Consider the following 23,609-nt stretch of genomic DNA (forward strand, 5'->3'; position numbering starts at 1 on the left):
ATCCTAAATGAGGATGACATGGCGGTCGGATGGTCCCGACGGGCCACTTGTGGCCTCAAGACGTAGTGCTGTGTACCTATTACATTGTTACTTGTGTGGCCTACGAATGCACAGAAGGAAGGAGAAAGGCAGCTGCTACCTTTGAAAGGTGGCTACACTGAGTCACAGCGCCAGAGATTGCGCCAAAGAGTTTTATTCCGCCGCCTCCACTGCCAGTGCTTGTTCAGAAGTTGCTGTGGGAAGTGGTAGTTCTGAGGTTGCCGTGGTCAGTGCTTGTTGAGAGGATGTCGATAGCAGTGCTAGTTGTGAGCATGTCGTGTGCAGTTGTTCTGATGGGCTAGACATCCGATGCTGTTCGAATGGGGATGTTGTAATGATCAGCTGTATTTTTTCGTCAATATAATGAAGGTAAAAAACATTTTTTTATTTTTTTTAAATTTCCTAACTAACAATGCCTCTTGGTCACAGGTTCAGTCAACAAAGCATCTGGCTTGTGTTCATGTATTAGACTGTAATTCGGGTTTCTATGTGCAATTATAGTATTTCAGTTGTTTTTTTTAATTACTTCAGTGTAAATGGTATTTAAAATATCTTGTCTTATTGAGGAAGAACCGTGCCAGATGTGTACGTTGAATCACACTCCACACAGAGAACAGTTACACTTGTGCTTTGTTGTTTCGTAGCTTCTATAGTTGCTGTGGACTTAATTAATTAATTGTGTTAGCGGAAATTTCGTTTCATTCTTTGTTGTTATTCTATGCAGTCAGATTGCGGAGTAATACTAGTCAGGGCCAACCGGTTACGAGACTGCGTAACCGGACAGACAGCTACTAAAATTAAAATTATTTTCATTAAAAAATAATTAAGCTCCCATGCACCTTCCATAGATAAATGTTTAGATAGGCTATGGCATTTAGTTTGCTTATGAATTGTTCATATTGACATCTTCACTCAATTTCTTAGGTTTACGATATGTACTCAGCCACGAAATGTATGTCGATCAACGTTTCCTTCGAAATACAACAAAACAAGGCAAAATATGCTTATACCACCTGATAAAGATCTGTCATCGTTACATGAAAATTTTACTCGTGTTCGCAAGAAAGTGAAAAATCTCCAGTACTTCAATTTGTTACAGAAAATTACAAAAGAAGTGATACGTGGAAATTTTGAAATAATGATCTCTTCAGTGGCCACAAAACACTTTGGCGCAACCAATTGGAACCTTCAAGTTGCCAGCTGCTGTAACTAATTTTCGTCATCTTGTAATATCTGAAGATGATTATTGATCGAAACTAGTTATCATAAAAATAGAGGTGCAACTGAGACTGTCATATAAGGGACAAATTTATATTTCAACACAGTTGCGAAATATCTCGTTACGCATATGTCAGCCAAAACAATGTATGGGCCTACTTCGCATTGCCCACGTATCAGCTGTACAAGTGACCAACACGGTTTGAAAAGAACACACTACATTCACTTCTGTACAACAGTTAGATTCACACCAACAATTGATACATCACATGAGCAGAACTCAGTAAACAGATTCGAATGCTCCGGTGTACATGTACATTATTGATGCAAACTTGAACTCTAAGAAACGTATTACTTAGCTTCTTAAACCATTAAGTTCAGCTACTTTCGTTCTTCGGGTAATTGTTAATCTTCGAAGCGATCGGATCAGCCTTCTAAATGTTTTATATACTCGTATTTCCACTCAGTAAATGTCGTATGGAATGATTTTATAGAGTAACTCATCACTTACAAAAAAAAGCATTGATTAAACAAAAACGAGCACTAAGAATAATTTATGGTGCTCACCAACGGACGTTATATAGGTACCACCTCAAGGCGTTAGGCACTTTCACTAAAAGGTCAGTTGATAGGACACATCCTGAGGCATGAAGGAATCGTCCATTTGATAAGGGAAGGAAAATTTGATGGTAAAAACTGTAGAGGGAGACCGAGGGTTGAATACAGTAGGTAGGGTTGATGTAGTATGCGTTAGTTATGCAGAGATGAAGAGATATGCATATTACAGACTATAGCGTGAAGAGCTGCATCAGATCAGTCTTTTGACTAGAAACCTCAAAACCACAAAATATTATTATTGTTAAAACTGCTTTTCCAACTGCGTCTCTTAAAACAAAATTGATCACCAGAAATTAGTTTTGTACGAGTTAACACGCAGTAGGCGCGCGAAACCAACGAAACCGTAAACAATTTTACTTAATATCACATAGTGTTTCACTTAGTTTGGTGAAACGGACAAATGAAAATAAGTAGTGATTCAGAATCAGAAGGGCCACATTCGCGTTAATCCGGTAACAAACGGCTGTGGAGTGCCGTTTAAAACTCTCCAAGGTCTGATCCAACAGGTGGGTTAGTTGGAGCGCGCGCTAGCGGCGTGTAATAGCAGGAGGTGTTAAAAGCGTAACTGATGCGGCGCATTCACGTACGTGTGACGTGTAACACGAGAGAGAGATGCTTGTCTGTGTGCGAGAAGCGGCTGAAAGCTACGCTCTACAGTAGCCAGCATGCGATTTTTTTTTATGGCAACGACGGCTTTTATGGCTCCCACAGCGTAAACTACGATTTGGACCTTTTCAATTCACTTGCGTTCGCCGTTATTTCTATTCCACTCGTCCATATCGAATTTGATCTATAAAATATTTTTGTCTATGAAAATTGCGACACCAGAGGAGCAGCAGTTGTTCCAAAGGTTACCCGTACTTTTCGATTCAGTTGCGTTTGCCATTGTTTCAATTCGTATCGGATTTGATTTATAAAATGCTTTTGTCTGAAAAAATTTCGACACCAGAGTAGCAGGAGTTGTTACAAAGGTAACCCGCGCTGCGACGTTACACACATCTGTAAATATATAAATACCGCTTATTAGTCGAAAAGAAGCTACTGGGACGTTCATGAATCAAGAAAACAATCACAAAAGTACAGATGATATTCAAAATTAGGCGATCAGAACATAGATGGTCAATATGTAATAACCTGTGTCACCCTTTATTATTCTTTCATTCTAGTATCCATTTTGAAATTGCCTTCACCAGTCCTTTAAGCCTTAGTACATGACCAATCAGTGCATCCATTTTCTTAATCAATACTCTCAATTGATTCACTTTCAACTGAGGTAGAATTTCATCATTGCTAACACTCTTTACGTACAATATTTTTAGAGCTTTCCAACTATACAGGGTGTTACAAAAAGGTACGGCCAAACTTTCAGGAAACATTCCTCACACACAAATAAAGAAAAGATTTTATGTGGACATGTGTCCGGATACGCTTAATTTCCATGTTAGAGCTCATTTTAGTTTCGTCAGTATGTACTGTACTTCCTCGATTCACCGCCATGATTTCATACGGGATACTCTACCTGTGCTGCTAGAACATGTGCCTTTACAAGTACGACACAACATGTGGTTCATGCACGATGGAGCTCCTGCACATTTCAGTCGAAATGTTCGTACGCTTCTCAACAACAGATTCGGTGACCGATGGATTGGTGGAGGCGGACCAATTCCATGGCCTCCACGCTCTCCTGACCTCAACCCTCTTGACTTTCATTTATGGGGGCATTTGAAAGCTCTCATCTACGCAACCCCGGTACCAAATGTAGAGATTCTTCGTGCTCGTATTGTGGACGGCTGTGATACAATACGCCATTCTCCAGGGCTGCAATCAGCGCATCACGGATTCCATGCGACGTAGGGTAGATGCATGTATCCTCGCTAACGGAGGACATTTTGAACATTTCCTGTAACAAAGTGTTTGAAGTCACGCTGGTACGTTCTGTTGCTGTGTGTTTCCATTCCACGATTAATGTGATTTGAAGAGAAGTAATAAAATGAGCTCTAACATGGAAAGTAAGCGGTTCCGGACACATGTCCACATAACATATTTTCTTTCTTTGTGTGTGAGGAATGTTTTCTGAAAGTTTGACCGTACCTTTTTGTAACACCCTGTATAATAGCTCACAGCCGAAGTAAGGAAAGCACAACATTGTACACATACAACACTAAAAACCAGTTATAAATAATTAACTGTGTAACAAGTGAGCCAAGGCTGGTCCGAGTCATGCTTGTCTTCGATAAAATTTGGTTGCAGTCCTGTGGTTTTATTTCTCCTGCGGTTATTGCGATAATGTTGCTGTCCTCTCTGTGAGTGGAAGCAGCAGCGTGTATCGATACTAGTACTGCTGTACTATCTTTGGAGTGGCGGATATAGTTTCCGGCTGGGCGGCGTGTGCCCAGTCGGTCGTTTGGACAGCAGGGAAGTCTCCGTCGCGTGTGTTCTGGCCGGGGCCGCTGGCTGTGTGCACGCGGGGTTGGAGTGTGAGGTGCTGCTTGCGAGGGCTATGAAATACGTCGCCCACCGATGTTGGACATGTTAGTTGAGCCCTCACTTAACCTCCTATCGAGCCTAACTGTTTACATTTCTTCGTTTGATCCTGGTTGTCATTTTGGGACATTCCCGCGAGCCCCAACATGTGTGTACTCAAGTCGGCCAAGATTCCAGCTGTCCTCCTGTGGAGTTTATCTTAATTTATTCCCTGTTATTGAAGTTGACCAGCGGTATTTTCTTCCTTGTGCCCGTTGACGTTCCGGTTACCTGCCCTGGTCGTTGAGGTAATTTTCAGCAGTGTATTTTCCTCGTTGTGTTGTTGCTGTCCAGCATGGCGTGTAATTCGACAGTTGAGGTGTTGCTGGTCGTTGTGGGCGCCAATATTCTGTGTGTCGTGGTACTGAAATCCTGTGATCGTTTTGTCGATTGCGTGGAGCGGAACTGATCTTGTTGATTGGTCGGTCGGCTGTCTGTCGGTTGGGTTGCTTTCAGATTAAGAAGCCGTTGGACAGGCTGCCTGTCTCACCTAAACAGGCTTTAGTGTTACAATCCGAGGCCGACCCTTGGAAACATCTGAGCGCCGTTCCTTGTGTGTTACATATTAATTTCCCTGTTTGGGTTTTAGTTATTTGATTGATGTGTGGCCGTCAGTCGAGTATCAATATCTCCTAAATTAATGTTCTTGTCTTGCCCTTAAGGTATGAGATTGTCATTCTTCTATATGGGGCCTTCAGCCGAATTTTACATGAAATGTTGTAAGATAAGCCTTCTGCCTTTTGAATGAAACTTTTATTATTGCTTAATATGCGGCCTCCAGCCAAGTTCCATTAAAATTAAATTGCTAAGGCCTTCAGCCTGTTTAGGTTGAGGATTTAGAAAATATTTTTGGGTAAAACCTAAAGTGGAACATTGTGTTTCCATTTCTTGCTTAGGCCTTGTGTCTTGGATTTTGAGTGTGGCCTTTAGCCGATATAATGTTAATCAAAGGAGGTCGATTAAAGTTTTGAGTGTTTTGCATCCTTGTTGTAATATTGTATGTTGATAAATAAAGTTTGTATGTTGAGTGTAACTGATAGCAACTTATTTTGGCTCCTTTCCACAACCTAATCCGCTCTGTCGTGCTAGCCCCGGCATATCAGCAAGCAGATGGTATAAGTTGGGTTTCCTACGTTAATATACTTAAAATATTTTGTGGGCCAGCCTTCCTTGACCATTCGCGTGGAGATGTAAGTACTATAACCACTTAACCTCACATACTTGTTTACTCTGTATTTCATCGTTTGGAAGTTAGTTGTGTTCACATAGGGCGCTTTCATCACTGTTTTCTACAGTAGGGTACCAACACACCAAGAATGTTTCGCTACAGTAGAAGAATAAAAATCGAAAACTGACGATTATGTAAAGTGCATCTTGTACATCTTGTGAACAGCCGTCTGATGATGAACTTGTCAGTTCGAAACCGGTTACTGCGCTGCTTACTTAAATAAATAGCAGAATTAATAGTGGCTGGGTGCTGTCTTCTTCTTTGTAAGAAACAACCTACATTAATAATTTCTTTTTTGATTTCTTCACATTTTTCGTGCAGCCATTTCGCCTTTCCTTCCGCACCTCTGTTTATTTCATTTCTAAGTGACTTGTATTTCTGTATTCCTGAATTCCTGTGAACGTTTTTATGCTTCCTTCTTTGGTCGATCAACTAAATTATTTCTTCTGTTAGCCATGGTTTCTTTGCAATTACCTTCTTTGTAACTATTTCTTTCATTCCAACCTCTGCGATTACAATTTTTAGGGTTGTCCAATGCTCTTCAATTAAACAGTCTTCTGATTTAGTCCGTATCGCCATATCTGCAGCCCTGGAGAACTTTAAGCGAATCTCTCATTCCTTAGTAATTTCGTATCCCACTTTTTTGAGCATTGATTCTTCGTGACTCGCCTCATAACTCTTCGAGAGGCAGGTAAAGCCCATAAAAATTACATGCTTCAAATTTGAACCACTTGTAACACTTTAGTTTTATTATCGTGATACACACTCCTGCAAATGGAAAAAAGAACACATTGACACCGGTGTGTCAGACCCACCATACTTGCTCCGGACACTGCGAGAGGGCTGTACAAGCAATGATCACACGCACGGCACAGCGGACACACCACGAACCGCGGTGTTGGCCGTCGAATGGCGCTAGCTGCGCAGCATTTGTGCACCGCCGCCGTCAGTGTCAGCCAGTTTGCCGTGGCATACGGAGCTCCATCGCAGTCTTTAACACTGGTAGCATGCCGCGACAGCGCGGATGTGAACCTATGTGCAGTTGACGGACTTTGAGCCAGGGCGTATAGTGGGCATGCGGGAGGCCGGGTGGACGTACCGCCGAATTGCTCAACACGTGGGGCGTGAGGTCTCCACAGTACATCGATGTTGTCGCCAGTGGTCGGCGGAAGGTGCACGTGCCCGTCGACCTGGGACCGGACCGCAGCGACGCACGGATGCACGCCAAGACCGTAGGATCCTACGCAGTGCCGTAGGGGACCGCACCGCCACTTCCCAGCAAATTAGAGACACTGTTGCTCCTGGGGTATCGGCGAGGACCATTCGCAACCGTCTCCATGAAGGTGGGCTACGGTCCCGCACACCGTTAGGCCGTCTTCCGCTCACGCCCCAACATCGTGCAGCCCGCCTCCAGTGGTGTCGCGACAGGCGTGAATGGAGGGACGAATGGAGACGTGTCGTCTTCAGCGATGAGAGTCGCTTCTCCCTTGGTGCCAATGATGGTCGTATGCGTGTTTGCGCCGTGCAGGTGAGCGCCACAATCAGGACTGCATACGACCGAGGCACACAGGGCCAACACCCGGCATCATGGTGTGGGGAGCGATCTCCTACACTGGCCGTACACCACTGGTGATCGTCGAGGGGACACTGAATAGTGCACGGTACAATTAAACCGTCATAGAACCCATCGTTCTACCATTCCTAGACCGGCAAGGGAACTTGCTGTTCCAACAGGACAATGCACGTCCGCATGTATCCCGTGCCACCCAACGTGCTCTAGAAGGTGTAAGTCAACTACCCTGGCCGGCAAGATCTCCGGATCTGTCCCCCATTGAGCATGTTTGTGACTTGATGAAGCGTCGTCTCACGCGGTCTGCACGTCCAGCACGAACGCTGGTCCAACTGAGGCGCCAGGTGGAAATGGCATGGCAAGCCGTTCCACAGGACTACTTCCAGCATCTCTACGATCGTCTCCATGGGAGAATAGCAGCCTGCATTGCTGCGAAAGGTGGATATACACTGTACTAGTGCCGACATTGTGCATGCTCTGTTGCCTGTGTCTATGTGCCTGTGGTTCTGTCAGTGTGATCATGTGATGTATCTGACCCCAGGAATGTGTCAATAAAGTTTCCCCTTCCTGGGACAATGAATTCACGGTGTTCTTATTTCAATTTCCAGGAGTGTATTTTCTTCTGTTGGTTTCTAACAATTCACCACAACAAAAACTAAATATTATCATTAAATAAAGTCTCCGCAGCTGTCATTCCATCATAGTATATGAGTTCGATAGTTGGTGGTAGAACTTTGGTATAACTTTCTTTTGATTTTCGTGACATCTTTTGAAACAGTTCTTGACTACTCTCAAGTAGAAAGGTATTTCACACAGTTCGGACCAGGCTTTTTCTTGAAGTGGAAACTGCACATCTTCTAGATTATGTCAGAACAGGCTGATGTTTACTGCTTTTGTGGCGAAAATTTTGTCTACGTATGGCTTGTGTGCCTTGATCTGAGATGATAAATTATTTTTATGTAGAAAGGATGAAGGAGCAGCCACTGAAAGTAATTTTGGAGCCAACAAACGTTTTTACACATCTCGACGAAAGCGAATGTCGGGTCGTTGTCATCATTTTCATCATGGTCAACACTGTAGTCACTAGAAGGAATTTCAGCAAATAATATTCGGTAACATTATTCGACTGTTATTCTTTTTTGGCGAGGCATACTGGATGGAGAAGAAGTGCAGTGGTTAGCGTCACTAATCACACAGAACTCCGTCTCTGAAGTACAGAAAATTCATTTCTAACACAAAGTAATATTGAATATAGAAATATGGAAATTTAACACATAAATATAAAAAATTACTACCCAAAATAGCAGTATAAAGAAGAGGTACGGAGAAAAACGCCAGACACTTGCACGAACAACACCAAAAACGCATGAAATATCAGCTCTTGTCGGAAATACGAGGCAGAAGTACCGCACTGCGATTCTCCTGCCTTCTAGTGAAACTTTAGTCAACAATTAGTTGGTTAGTTGAGAGAACTAACGCCCCCGAGCGGTAAACTGAGAAAAATATGTGGTTAGCCACGATGACCACCGTCCTTTCAAAGCTTCTACTGAAAGGTGGCTACACTGAGCCACAGCGCCAGAGATTGCGCCAAAGAGTATTATTCAACCGCCTCCACTGGCAGTGCTTGTTGAGAACTCATAGTGGGCAGTGTTTGTTGAGAAGTAGCGGAGTGCAGTGCTTGTCGAGATGTGGCAGTAGTCAGTTCTTGTTGAGATGTGGTAGTAGCGAGTCGGTGTGGAGATATTGTGATGATTAGAGTGCTTTTCATCAATATAAATGAAGGTAACAAAACTCCTTTTCTTTTTTTTTCTCATTATTTCAATGTCCTGAATAATGCGTCATTACAGGTTCACTCAACAAAGCATCTGGCTTGTGTTCTTGTATTAGAGTGTAATTCTGGTTTTCTTGCGCAATTATAGTATTTCTAATTTTTTTTATCACGTCAGTATAAATGGTATTTGAAATTTCTTGTCTTATTGAAGAAGCACCGTGCCAGATGTGTACGTTGAATCACACTTCCACACACAGAACAGCTACACTTGTGCTTTGTTGGCTTCGTAGGTTTTATAGTTGCTGGGGACTTAATTAATTAATTGTATTAACGGAAATTTTCATTTTATTCTTTGTTGTTGTTCTATGCAGTCAGATTGCGTACTAAAACTAGTCAGGGCCAACCGTTTACGACACTTCGTAATCGAACATACAGCGACTAAAAATTTTAAAAATTATTTGCATTTCATTTTTAAATAATTAAGCCCCCATGCACTACGTATGTGGTAGGTTACAATGATGCTTGCCCTTCAGAGAGTTAAACATCGGATTACTCTTCATCATCACTAAATTGCTCCTAGATATGCCTTACAGTCCAGTATATGAATCTCTGCCTGAAGTACTTCCACACTCCCGGCGTTATCCAATTATACCTCCTCCTCTTGTGATTCCTGAAACGAGTATTCGCCTCTAGTAGCTGAAATTTGTTGCAGAAGTCATAACCTGGATGAGCCTCACGAATGATTATAACGGCACCGTGAGGAGATTTCCATTTCTTCCAGTGTTTTGGACAGGCACAGCAGCGTTAGTCCTGGAGTCACAGTGTGGGGAGCCATCTTTTATGTCATCAGGTCACAACTGGTAGTGACTCAGGGTGTCAACACAGCAGTACGTGCGAACAGCCTGCATCCTAGTGTGTTACCCCCCATGCAACAGCATTGTAGTGCCCTTTTCCAACAGGAAAATGGACGTCCATACATGGTACATTCTCTATGAACCATCTGAATGATGATGGGGTCCTGCCATGACCAACACGATGCCCAGATCTGTACCCAACAGAACACGTGTGGGACCAACTTGGACGTCAACTCCATCCCATAAGCAGTATTCAGGACAGTGACAACTATTTACAACCATTGTAAGCCAGCTTGTCTCTGGAGACGGCTTTATGACACCCTTCCGAACGGAATCAGTGTATGCAGCCAGGTCAGAGAGGGTGCAAAGTAATACAGATCGGTGGGTTCATATAGCCAAGCTCTGTGTAAAACTGTCATTATATTTTAATCACTGAAATAACATCACATTCTCTCTCAACCCGTAGAGTGTCAATTCATTTTCGTCTCCCTTTGTGTGTGGTTCACTTTTTTCTGTCAGGCAGTGTATTTTATAGCTTGTCTGTCTCTCTTCTACGGCAATAATATGTTAATGTGGGAAACGGTGTATTATACTACGATTAGAGTTTACGCTACAGATTTAAACTTCACTCAACGAGAGGCCGCTAGACACAAAGCACATACCGGACTGGTGTAGGTGGCTCCTTCTCTAAAGAGCGATCCCGGTATTGTCTTTAGTGATTTAGGAGAACCAGTGAATGGTTTAATCTGGACTGCAGGACCGGAATTTGAAGCGCCTTCAACTGGTGTTTTACAACTGCTCCATCCATCGGCTGGGATCACATTTTACTGTACATACTCCCATAACTCTTCAGACGTAGAAATAACTTCATTTGAAGGGCTTATTTCAATAGTAGTACAAGTCCATTTTTGTTCATTCTGAGCTACAGAGTTCTAAAGTTAAATGAGCGCTACCAGAAATATTCAAGTGTATATATATATATATATATATATATATATATATATATATATATATATATATATATAGCGTGAGTCACCAAACGTTACCGCTGGATATATTTCGTAAACCACATCAAATACTGACCGATTCCACAGACCGAACGTGAGGAGAGGGGCTAGTGTAGTTGTTTAATACAAACCATAAAAAATGCACGGAAGTATGTTTTTTAACACAAACCTACGTTTTTTTTAATGGAACCACGTTAGTTTTGTTAGCACATCTGAACGTATAAACAAATACGTAATCAGTGCCGTTTGTTGCATTGTGAAATGTTAATTACAGGATATGAAACAACGTATTGTGGCAGCCTGCGGCGACATTACACCAGATGTACTGCGGCGTGTACGACATTCATTACACCAGAGATTGCAATTGTGTGCAGCAAATGATGGCCACCACATTGAACATCTATTGGCCTGACATGTCGGGACACACTCTATTCCACTCCGTAATTGAAAACGAAAACCACGTGTGTACGTGTACCTCACCCCTCATGGTAATGTACATGTGCGTCAGTGAAAAAGACCAATAAAAATGTCTTAGCATGTGGACGTAATGTGCTGTTCCAGTCTCTTCTGTACCTAAGGTCCATCACCGTTCCCTTTGGATCCCTACGTAATTCGGTGCTCTCCGATACACACGATCGAACAGCGGAGGAGTGGTACTCAAGCGTCAACTTTAGGTTACAATATCTACGGATGTAATTAACATTTTACAATGCAACAAACGGCACTGATTACGTATTTCTTTATACGTTCAGATGTGCTAACAAAACTAACGGGGTTCCATTTAAAAAAACGTAGATTTGTGTTAAAAAACATACTTCCGTGCATTTTTTTATGGTTTGTAGTTTGTATTAAACAATTCCACTAGCCCCTCTCCTCACGTTCGGTCTGTGGAATCGATTCGTCAGTATTTAATGTGGTTTACGAAATATATCCAGCGGTAACGTTAGGTGACTCACCCTGTATATATATATACCCTGTATATATATATATTTGACTGGGTAACCACTAGAAACAACAAATGGGTGGCAGAGGAAGAAAACGACCTGAGCCAACTCAACATAACAGCAGACACAATAAACGACAGAATAAAATTCAGAATCATCATTAAGAAAAGTAAACTACATGAGATACAATGTGACAAACGAACAGGCATAAAATGGACCGAAGAACGCAAGCAAGATCACAGCCAGAAGATGAAAGAAATATGGCCAACCAAAAAGGCAATCAAGATGAAGCCGAAGACACAAAGCCGACAAGAAGCATGGATAGAGGACCGGAAACAGAAACACAGCGAACGAATGAGGGAAGTTTGGGCAGCAAGGAAGGCAGCAAAAGGAACTGGCCATGTAGTTTAGTTCAAATGCGCTCTTTAAGGGCAAAACACCAATAATATATATATATATATATATATATATATATATATATATATATATATATATATAATACAAATTTGGCCGTTAAAGACCGTGAAAACAGTTATTTCTTGCGCTTCTGGGAAGTCTCCTTTCTCTCAGTCCACACTTCTTTCATTCTTGCGCTGAAGGCGGCTTTTCTCTCTTCAGATCATTTAGTTCCACAAGTCTTCTTAATTTTCACACCGAAACCCGTGAATGAATTCAGTTTTTTTCTAAAAAGGTTTCTGTTAAATATTGTTTCCTGATCTATGTCCATTTCTTTTAGATCTCTTTCTGTGTTGATAAACCATAAATTTTTATTTTTTAGATTTGCGATGTACGAAAATATTTGTTTTGTAAGCCTATTCGGATTCATCCTCATGATGTCAGCATAAAAGGAGCATCTTCTTTTTCTAATTTCGTCTGTAATTTTGCTGCTCTTCGTATACACTTCTTTGTTGCTTTTTAGTCTGTATACAGGCTTGCCTTGATCATCTGTTATTTTCCTGCGTCCAAGAATTGTCCTCACAATTCTTCTTTCACGATTTTCTATCTGTTCTGCGTATGTAAAATTTGCCAGTGTTTCTGATGCATGTAGTATCTGCGCTCTAATGACAGTCTGGTAGTGTCTGAGTTTAATGTTTTTGGATATACATTTTTTTGAATACATTTGTCTGCATTAGTGAGTTGCTGTCTCTAGTTTTTGTATTCTAGCCCTGCAGACTGGATGACCTTTTGCCACAGGCTGAATTAGTTCACCAAGATATTTAAAATGTTTAGATACCTGTATTTTCCCGTATTTCGTAGTTATTTTCTTTGGTGGATTTTTGATATTTGTAAAGATTTCTGTCTTTTCAAATGAAATTTGCAAGCCTGCTTTTTCAGCAGTTTCTTTAAGTAATTCTATTTGTTTTATTGTATTTTTGTGTGTAAGCTAAACAGGCGAGATCGTCAGCGAAGGCTAGACAGTTGGTTTCAATGGCTTTGTAGCACTTCCCTCCAATTTAGACTTTCTCAACTCCATGTTTTTGCGTGAGTTTTCTCCATTCTGCTATGACTTTATCCAGAACACAGTTGAAGAGTAGCGGGGACAGCGCATCTCCTTGTCTGACGCCGGTTTTGACCTCGAAATGCCGTGAAATTTCTCCTTGGAATTTTACTTTTGATGTTGTATTTGTTAATGTTTCTTTGATTATGGTGATTGTTGTTTCATCTATTTAATATTCTCGAAGTGTTTTGATGAGTGTGTCCCTATCGATTGAGTCATAAGCTTTTTTGAAATCAATGAATGTTATGAAATATTTCTTGCTCCTTGTAGATAAATAGTTCATTGTTGTTTTGAGGTTAAAAATTTGTTCGGCGCAGGATCTTCCTGGTCTGAAACCAGCTTCATATTCTCCAAGTTTTCCCTCTATAATTGGTGATACACGATTGAACAGGGCTTTTGATAGAATTTTGTATGGGACTGGGAGAAGCGATATTCCACGATAGTTGTTAACATCCCTTTTGTCACCTTTTTTAAACTAAGGGTGAATTAGGGCAGTTTTCCAGTGACTTGGGATTTTCTTGGTTTCCCATACTTGTTCAAGTTCTTTGTGTAGTGCTTCTACTGATGTTTCTCCCCCAAGCTTGAGCATTTCTGCTGTAATTGTGTCTTCTCCACATGCTTTCCTGTTTTTGAGATTTTTGATTATGTTTGTGATTTCCTCTCGTGTCGGAGGTGTTGAATGTGTTCGAAATGTTTCTGGTTGCGTAAAACTGAGAGTCTGGATGGGTGTTTGGTAGTTTAGGAGGGTCTCAAAATATTCAGCCAGGATTTCACAGTTTTCAATATTGTTGGTGGCGAGAGTCTTATTACTTCTCATAAGGTTTAGGCAAGGGGACTGGTATCCTCGGAGTTTCTGGTTGAATGTTTTGTACCAAGCTGCCGTGTTGCATTTCTTGAAATTCTCTTCGGTTGAGTCCAGTTGTTGTTTTTCATATTGTCTCTTGGTGTTGCGAATAGTTTTCGAGGCATTCTTTCTGGCTTGCTTAAATTCATCAAAGTTGTTTTCAGTTTTATGTGAGTTCCACTTTTTCCAGGCTTTAAGTCTTTCATGCAGAACTTCATTACAGTTGCTGTCCCACCACGGGTGTCTCGGTTTGCTCTTTTTTGGAAAGGTTGTTTCTGTTGCCTCAATCAAGTTGTTCTGAAATTCTTCGAGGTCTTGTGAGGGGGAGAATGTCCTTAGTTTTTTCTGAAAATCCTTGAGGTTAGAGTTGGACTTAAGGTTGTAATTTCTCAGGGTTGTAAGATCAAAATTTATTTTATTTCTGTTTTTATATTCACCGTTTCTGCTTTTCTGTTTGTTTTGTGGGATCAGTTTAGTTTTTATTTTCGTGAGATAGTGATCGGAGTCGAGGTTTAGAGATTTTCGGACACGTGTGTTCAATATTTCTTTTTCACATTTGGAGGAGATGGCAACGTGATCTATTTGAAATTCTCCGATACTCTTTATCGGAGATACCCAGGTTTTTTTGTTTTCTGGGAAGATGTTTGAAACGTGTTGACATTAGCTTGAGTTTAAACTGCTTACAGAGCATAATTAACCTTTCTCCATTTTTGTTGGTTCGTTTGTGTGCGGGAAAGTTGCCCACAATATCGCGGAATTTCTTTTCTTTTCCAATTTGAGCGTTAAAATCTCCTAGAAGTATTTTTGCATTGTTTTATGGGATTTCTGATATATGATCCTTAAGGTTTTCCCAGAATTCATCTGTTTCTTCCCTGTTTTTAGCATTATTTTTGTCATTTGTCGGAGCGTGAACATTGATTAATGTGTATTTTTTATTTGCACATCGAAAAGTGAGGAAAGATGTTCTCGATGATGTTGACCAAAAATGTTCGACAGAGTTCAGAATTTTTGTGTTTACAGCAAAAGCTGTGCCAAGCTGAGGGCATTTCTTCATTACAATTTTTCCAGTTTTTCCTTTAAATATTCTGAATTTGTTTGATTCAAATGTGTTTTCATCAGTGAAGCGAGTTTCTTGTAGCGCCACAATTTGTATGTCTTCCGTGTGTAACTGGTCTGTAAGGTGCTTAAGTTTTCCCACTTTGAGAAGGGAGTTTATGTTGAGAGTTGCTATGTTGAAGATTTTTCTGGGTTTAATCTTGTTGGATTTGCATGGTGTTGCAGACTCCCCAGAATCCATGGGTCTGCTTGCGTCGTTGCCGACGGTGGATTGGCCACCTGGGGTAGTTTCGTTATTGAAAGACATTTCCATCATGCGTTAAGATTGTAACTGTCGAAATTCTTCAAAGTTGGGGAGATTACTTGCGTAACCTACCAGGCATACGACTAACGTTGTTAGCGTTAGAAGGTTTTCTTGAAACAGCCGCCTCTAACATGAGGAACAGACGCTGCCCACAAGCCGCCCAATCTGGGTACAGACGCTTGCAGTTATAGATTTTTGGTTCCTCCGCTCTCTCAGCCGTTGGGAGTTAAAAATTCCTCATCCGCCTATGAGACCGTTGACCGGTTTTCGCCCGTAACCCTAGGCAGGGGCCCTCACAGGGTGCTACCATCCGGAGCCAGATGGACCCAGGTTTTTTTACGAGGTTGTTACTCCTCCCCCTCCTCCTCCCTCATCACTTGTAAGATGAGGATCCGGGCTTGGGACCGGCAATGGCGGAGTACATATATATTCCCTCAAGAAACTGCTATCTACACAAATCCAGAATCCCCACCACCTACACTAGAGGAGATCCAAAGACATATTCATAGACTGAAAAACAACAAGGCATCCGGAGAAGATAATATCACTGCAGAAATACTTAAAAATCTTGGACCAAATTCCCTCAAAGAACTCACTCAAATCATCACAGACATTTGGCAGACAGAAAAACTACCAGAAGATTGGAAATGCGCCCTAATTCATCCACTGCATAAAAAGGGAGACATGGCAGATATAAACAACTATCGAGGAATCTCCCTTCTCCAAGTCACTTATAAAATCCTCTCAGCTTGTCTTCTTCAACGAACACAAGAACAACTCGAACACAGTATTGGTGAATACCAAGCTGGCTTTCGCCCTCACCGATCCTGTGCAGAACAAATTTTCAATTTGAAGACAACACTAAAATACAAAGCAGTCAGAAACAGTCCGATCATTTGTTCCTTTGTTGATTTCGCAAAGGCTTATGATTCAATCGATTGGCAATCTCTCTTTATTATCCTTGGGGAGCTAGGACTCGATCCGAAAACCCTAAACCTTATCAAAGAAACGCTCACAAACACAACTTCTAAGATAAAATTCCTGGGTGAAATATCAGAGCCCTTCCTGATCAAAACCGGCGTCAGACAAGGTGACGGCTTGTCTCCACTCCTCTTCAACCTTGTCTTAGACAAAGTCATCCGAGAATGGGAAAAAGAACTGAAGATTCAAAATTACTGGAAGCCTATACAACTAGGAAGATCTAAAGATGGTATTAAAATTTCATGCTTGGCATTTGCAGATGACGTGGCCATTCTAGCAGAAAACGAGACCACAGCAATTAAACAGATAGAAATTCTCAAAGAATGCGCCGAAAAAGTTGGGCTACAAATTTCCTTCCAAAAAACCAAATTCATCTGCTCAAAATTTGAAACTCAAAAACTGACTACAAAATATGGACAAATTGAGAGAGTTCCATTCTTTAAATACTTAGGCGAGGTCCTAGAACCCACAGGGGGAGAGAAAACTGCACAAAAAGTTCGACTGCAAAAACTGAAAAGAGCATACTGGAAAACCCACAACATCTACGATAAAAAGTGTCTCTCCATTCACTCAAAAATACGACACTACAATACAGTAATCAAGCCCGAAGCACTATATGCCAGCGAAACACTCACACTCCATAGAAAAGGCGACCTGGAAGGCATCCTGAAAGAGGAACGCAAAATTATCAGAAAGATTCTTGGCCCAAAAAGAACGGAAGATGGATACAGGTTACAGTCTCGGAAAACTACAGAAAAATTATCTAACCTCGCCGCAGACATCCGGAAAAGAAGATTAAAATTTTACGGTCATATCCACAGACTCCCAACACCCAGACTCTCCCACAAAATTTTAATATACATTGAAAAATTGAAAACCGTACCCTGGATACAAGAAACCAAAACAGATCTAGCAAATGCACAAATAAATTCTTCAGAAGTTATAAACAGAAATGTATACAGGCAAAAAATCAATAGTTGGAAAGTACAACCCTTTGAATGAAGTTTGCAAGAGACAGGGGAGAAAATGGACAGAGGAAAGAAAGAGAATTCATGGGGAAAGAATGAGAGAAGTTTGGAGAATTAAAAAATTGAATCGGAAAAGCTTTGCGTGATCCGTATGGGTCCAATCGCACATAATGATAATATATATATATATATATATTTCTGGTACCTCTACTGCAGATTTTTCAGCGCTCACTTAACTTTAGGACTCTGTATCTGAGAATGAACAAAACTGGACTTCTACAACAAATTATGATGTATGCCAGCGTGGTACCACTCTGGTGGTCGATGTCAGAGAAAACGTCTTGCTGCACCATTAACCTCACCATCGTCCACGTAGTACTTCCGCTCGAGTGCATCATTCATTGGGCCGAACAGGTGGCAGTCGGAAGTTGTGTGATCTGGGCTTAGGGCGGATGAGGAAAAACAGTCCAGTGAAGTTTTGTGAGCTACTCTCGGTTGCGCAGACTTGAGTGAGACCTTGCGTTGTCATGGAGACGTTCGTTTGCGTTTTTGTGGGGACGAACACTCTCAAGTTGTTCCTTACCTTCCTGAGGGTTTTTGTTTGCGGTTCAAGGTGATGAACCTGTGTTTCATAACCTGTGAAGATGTTCGACAAAAATTGTCACGATCGGCCTCGTAATGCTAAAGCAATTTCGCACAGACGGTCCTTCATTGCTCTTTACGGTCTACTGTTTGTCGGCGAGGAACCCAGCAGACAAACACACCTTTGTGTACCCCAGCTGGTGGACGACTGTGTCAGCACTACCATCAGAGACGTACAGTTGAGCAGCGAGATATTCGATTGTTCAAAAAATGGTTCAAATGGCTCTGAGCACTATCCGACTTAACTTCTGGGTTCATCAGTCGCCTAGAACTTAGAACCACTTAAACCTAACTAACCTAAGGACATCACACACATCCATGCCCGAGGCAGGATTCGAACCTGCGACCGTAGCGTTCTCTCGGTTCCAGACTGTAGCGCCACTCCGGCCGGCCTATTCGATTGTGATCTGTCGTTCACCTTGAATGAGATTGTCCGCACGTTCCAATATTGCAAGATTCAGAATTATGTGCGATCGGTCGGCTTGCGGGAGATAGAATAAGTTTGTGCGTACTTGTGGCGGTGATGACAGTCGCTTCGCCCAAAGACTCACCGTGCTTTTGTTTACTGCCAGGTCTCCGTAGACATGAATATCTGCGATGCTCATGGTTTCCGCCCTCCCCCTCCCCCCCCCCCCCCCCCCCACACACAGACACACAATATAAACCAACTCAGTGATAGCTCTTTGCTTGGAACGCACCTTCGTTACAGACGCCATTTTGAAGGCTGCGTACTGCGTCGCCACCACACTGTACCTCATGATACTATGGAGTCTGAAGGTTCGCCCCGGGTAGCTGAGTGGAGCCGGCACGGTAGCTCAGCGTGTTCGGTCAGAGGGTTAGCAGCCCTCTGTAATAAAAACAAGTGAGTTAATCGATCAACAACGAACTTAAGCAGATGTCTTCCGACGTCCGCCCTGAGCAGATGCAGCGAACGAAAGCGAACAAAAAGGGGTTTAAAATGAAAAAGGTGGTCAGCGCGATAGAATATCAATGCTAAGGGCCCGTGTTCAATTTCCGTCTGAGTTGGAGATCTTCTCCGCTCAGCGACTGGGTTTTGTGTTGTTCTAATCATCATTGTCAACCTGGAAAAAGCGTTCGACCGTATAAAATGGTGCAAGCTGTTCGAGATTCTGAAAAAAGTAGGGGTAAGCTATAGGGAGAGGCGGGTCATATACAATATGTACAACAACCAAGAGGGAATAATAAGAGTGGACGATCAAGAACGAAGTGCTCGTATTAAGAAGGGTGTAAGAGAAGGCTGTAGCCTTTCGCCCCTACTCTTCAATCTGTACATCGAGGAAGCAATGATGGAAATAAAAGAAAGGTTCAGGAATGGAATTAAAATACAAGGTGAAAGGATATCAATGATACGATTCGCTGATGACATTGCTATCCTGAGTGAAAGTGAAGAAGGTTTAAATGATCTGCTGAACGGAATGAACAGTCTAATGAGTACACAGTATGGTTTGAGAGTAAATCGGAGAAAGACGAAGGTAATGAGAAGTAGTAGAAATGAGAACAGCGAGAAACTTAACATCAGGATTGATAGTCACGAAGTCAATGAAGTTAAGGAATTCTGCTACCTAGGCAGTAAAATAACCAATGACGGACGGAGCAAGGAGGACATCAAAAGCAGACTCGCTATAGCAAAAAAGGCATTTCTGGCCAAGAGAAGTCTACTAATATCAAATACCGGCCTTAATTTGAGGAGGAAATTTCTGAGGATGTACGTCTGGAGCACAGCATTGCATGGTAGTGAAACATGGACTGTGGGAAAACCGGAACAGAAGAGAATCGAAGCATTTGAGATGTGGTGCTATAGACGAATGTTGAAAATTAGGTGGACTGATAAGGTAAGGAATGAGGAGGTTCTACGCAGAATCGGAGAGGAAAGGAATATGTGGAAAACACTGATAAGGAGAAGGGACAGGATGATAGGACATCTGCTAAGACATGAGGGAATGACTTCCATGGTACTAGAGGAAGCTGTAGAGGGCAAAAACTGTAGAGGAAGACAGAGATTGGAATACGTCAAGCAAATAATTGAGGACGTAGGTTGCAAGTGCTACTCTGAGATGAAGAGGTTAGCACAGGAGAGGAATTCGTGGCGGGCCGCATCAAACCAGTCAGTAGACTGATGACCAAAAAAAAATCATCATCATTTCATTCCCATCGACACGCAAGTCGCCGAAGTGGGTCAAATCGAAAGACTAGCACCTGGCTAACGGTCTACCAAACGGGAGGCCCTAGTCACACAACATTTACATTTTATGGGGCCTGAAGCGGGAATACTGCCCGATGTCTCACAACGAATTCAACATTTTTTCAACCGAAATCGGCAGAGAAAAAAGTGTGCGGCAAAACTTATTGCTCGCCCTTTGTGTATTGCTTTCTTCTAAGCTAAGCTAATTGGAGAGACTGGAGCTAACACAATGGCACAGTCGTTTTTCCCGCGCGCTATAACAGGAGTGGATAAGGAAAGAATTAGAGGACGACAAGAGTACACAAAGTAACAATCGCCAGAAACCAAATGGTGGCTTACGGATTATAGATGTAGATGTAAACGTGAAAGATGACAATGAAGCTGGTTATGTATTTTTGTCTGTTGGGCAGTTTGAAAGAAGGACTTACAGGACAGCAAAAGAAATGTACAGAAAAGTAAATATAGCCTGGAGTATTTTTAGTGAACCAAATGCAGTTTTCATAATCAAGCTTTCGCTGCTTATAAAAACGAAAATACTACCAGTATTTAGCCATAATTGACGGACAAGGACACAACGTGGAAAGCATTCAAAACTTGAAGACCGGTGAACAAACAATGGATAGAATCATGTAAAGAACTACTAGACAGGGCGAAGGACAAAGAAAAGGATCATTGAACAGAGTGGAAAAGGATGACCAATGAGGTCATTAGAGACCGGAGCACAAGCTCGGATTGAGGAATGACACCAGCCATGTCCTCTCCGTAGGAATCACCTCAATATATACCTTAAGGTGATTTAGTTGTTTATGAGAAATACGTATTTCGATGAAACTGCCTGGTAGAATAAAACGGTGTGCCGCACTAGGACATAAGCCTGGGACGTTAGTGTTTCTCGGCGATCTGCCAGGAAGTTTCATATCAGCACACACTCCACCACAGTGTGAAAAAACCATTCCCCAGGTCGTGTAACGTATTATCTTTTCTTCTAGGAGTGCTCGTACCGAAAAGTTAGCAGGACAATTTCGGTGAAATTTTGAAGATACGGGATTCACTGACCGAAGTAAAGTTATGAGGACGGATTGTGAGCCGTGCTATGAAACTCAGTCGGTAGAGCACTTCCCGCGAAAGACGAAGGTTGTATCTCGGTGAACCACACGGTGGCCTCCTGCTGGGTCATTTAGTGCAGTGTAACAGACTGGAGTAGAAAACGTAATCAGAACAAGTGTAAAAGAAAGTGTCGATTCAAGGAGTTAGGTAGATGGCATCAGAAACCATGGAAAAACAACGTGAATAGCTGAAGAGTGTAATACATCGAAACATTTAGAGGAGAGGTAGTCAAATGGGTGGTGATGATGATGATGACGTAATGACATCGTATTTCATTGGTACGTTATTCTGAATGGTCACCAGAGGATGAGGCTACTCTCGAAACATTTTGGACACAATTAAAAGTTACAGCTGAAGTAAAACTAGTGTAAAACTGTTAATGCTATGTGACTCGTACAAATGTAAGAAACCACATTTTATTGTAAAAGTATGACATATTTATCACCGAACGTTGACAATAACTAATGAGTGTTGAAACGTCCCCATGGAAAAATTTATGAATTGCTGTGCTGATAAAACTCTTACGCTATTAGATTTTCAAACAGCTGAACAAAACTGAACGTACTCAGACATTTCACTCTTTACCTATTCTGATCAACACTAAACTGACACACAATACTTTTAGCGCAACGCAGTCTGACTTTCAACAATCCCTACAAAAGAATGGCCCTAACTAACATTAACCTTTACCTTTCACAAATCACTTACCTCACAAAAATCTTCGTTACTCGAACTACTGCAATACAGCAAGAGCCACTACTGCCAGCTAAATAAAAGATGCTAACTACTGATTTTGATAGAGAACAAGCAATGTATTTATCTTAATAGTGTTCAAAAGTCATAATATATACATAGCAGTTCATGACATCCAGTCTTAAAAATTTAATGTCTCTGATGGACACACGTCCAGATCATCCCCTCTCAAAACTCGGCCATATCTACCCACATCCACCACTGCTGACGGCTCACCTCCAACTGCGCAACGCTATGCGCTGTTAACAGCCAACTGCCCACCACTACAATAGCGACTATTTCAACAATGCTCACCAGCCACAGACTGTACAAAGCACAGCCAGTGATTTTAATACAGAGCGCTGGGTGACGTTACCAACATAAAAACTTAAACAGCCTACTTACAGTGTATTTCACTTACTAATTAATACATCAAAACAACGTTGATACGTACAGGAAATTCCGTGCAGGTGAACCGACCTCAGCACATTACGACGTGGAGACAGTGTAGATATGTTACACAGACGTGATAACCGAGTGACAAAGCTTTCTGTCGCTAGCCGTAATAATCGCATGCTGCCACAATAATCAGTGCTGGGCGACCAGTCACGTCGTAGCTCGCAACTGCTTGTCTCCAGCAAACAGGCCGGCCGGGGTGGCCGAGCGGTTCTAGGCGCTTCTGGAACCGCGCGACCGCTACGGTCGCAGGTTCGAATCCTGCCTCGGGCATGGATGTGTGTGATGTCCTTAGGTTACTTAGGTTTAAGTAGTTCTAAGTTCTAGGGGACTGATGACCTCAGAAGTTAAGTCCCATAGTGCTCATAGCCATTTGAACCATTCTGTTAAACGCAACCTTCGAGTTGTCGACAGATTTGCTGAAGAGTGTTTGATACACTAATATGACTGAGCTAAACTAAACTCCGTCCGAACAGGCCTTGGAAGGCCCAACAGCACCAACCTGCCGCCAATTCATCCTCAGCCCACAGGCGTCACTGGATGCGGATATGGAGGGGCATATGGTCAGCACACCGCTCTGCCGGCCGTATGTCAGTTTACGAGACCGGAGCCGCTACTTCTCAATAAAGTAGCTGCTCAGGTTGCCTCACAAAGGCTGAATGCACCTCGCTTCCCAACAGTGCTCGGCAGACTGGATGGTCACCCATCGAAGTGCTAGCCCAGCCCGACGCCGCTTAACTTCGGTGATCCGACCGGAACCCGTGTTATCACTGCGGCAAGGCCGTTAGCTTAATGTGAGTGAACGAACCTGGTAACACGTGCGGGTGCTGTTCGGTTCTGCTAGGAGGGCCACGTATTTTCACTGTCTCTCCCCCCCCCCCCCCTCACTCTTCCCCTTCGCAAGCCCCACTGAAATATAATTTGTCATACCTCGACCGTAACCTCGACCTTTAACGTGGCACAGATGTCTAGGGTTTTATTTATAATAACAACAAAATACAGGTTGTTTAAGAATGTGTCATATATTCCTACTTGAGGTGGCATTG

This window comes from Schistocerca americana, chromosome 1, assembly GCF_021461395.2.
Source record: "Schistocerca americana isolate TAMUIC-IGC-003095 chromosome 1, iqSchAmer2.1, whole genome shotgun sequence".
In the NCBI taxonomy this organism is placed as follows: domain Eukaryota; kingdom Metazoa; phylum Arthropoda; class Insecta; order Orthoptera; family Acrididae; genus Schistocerca; species Schistocerca americana.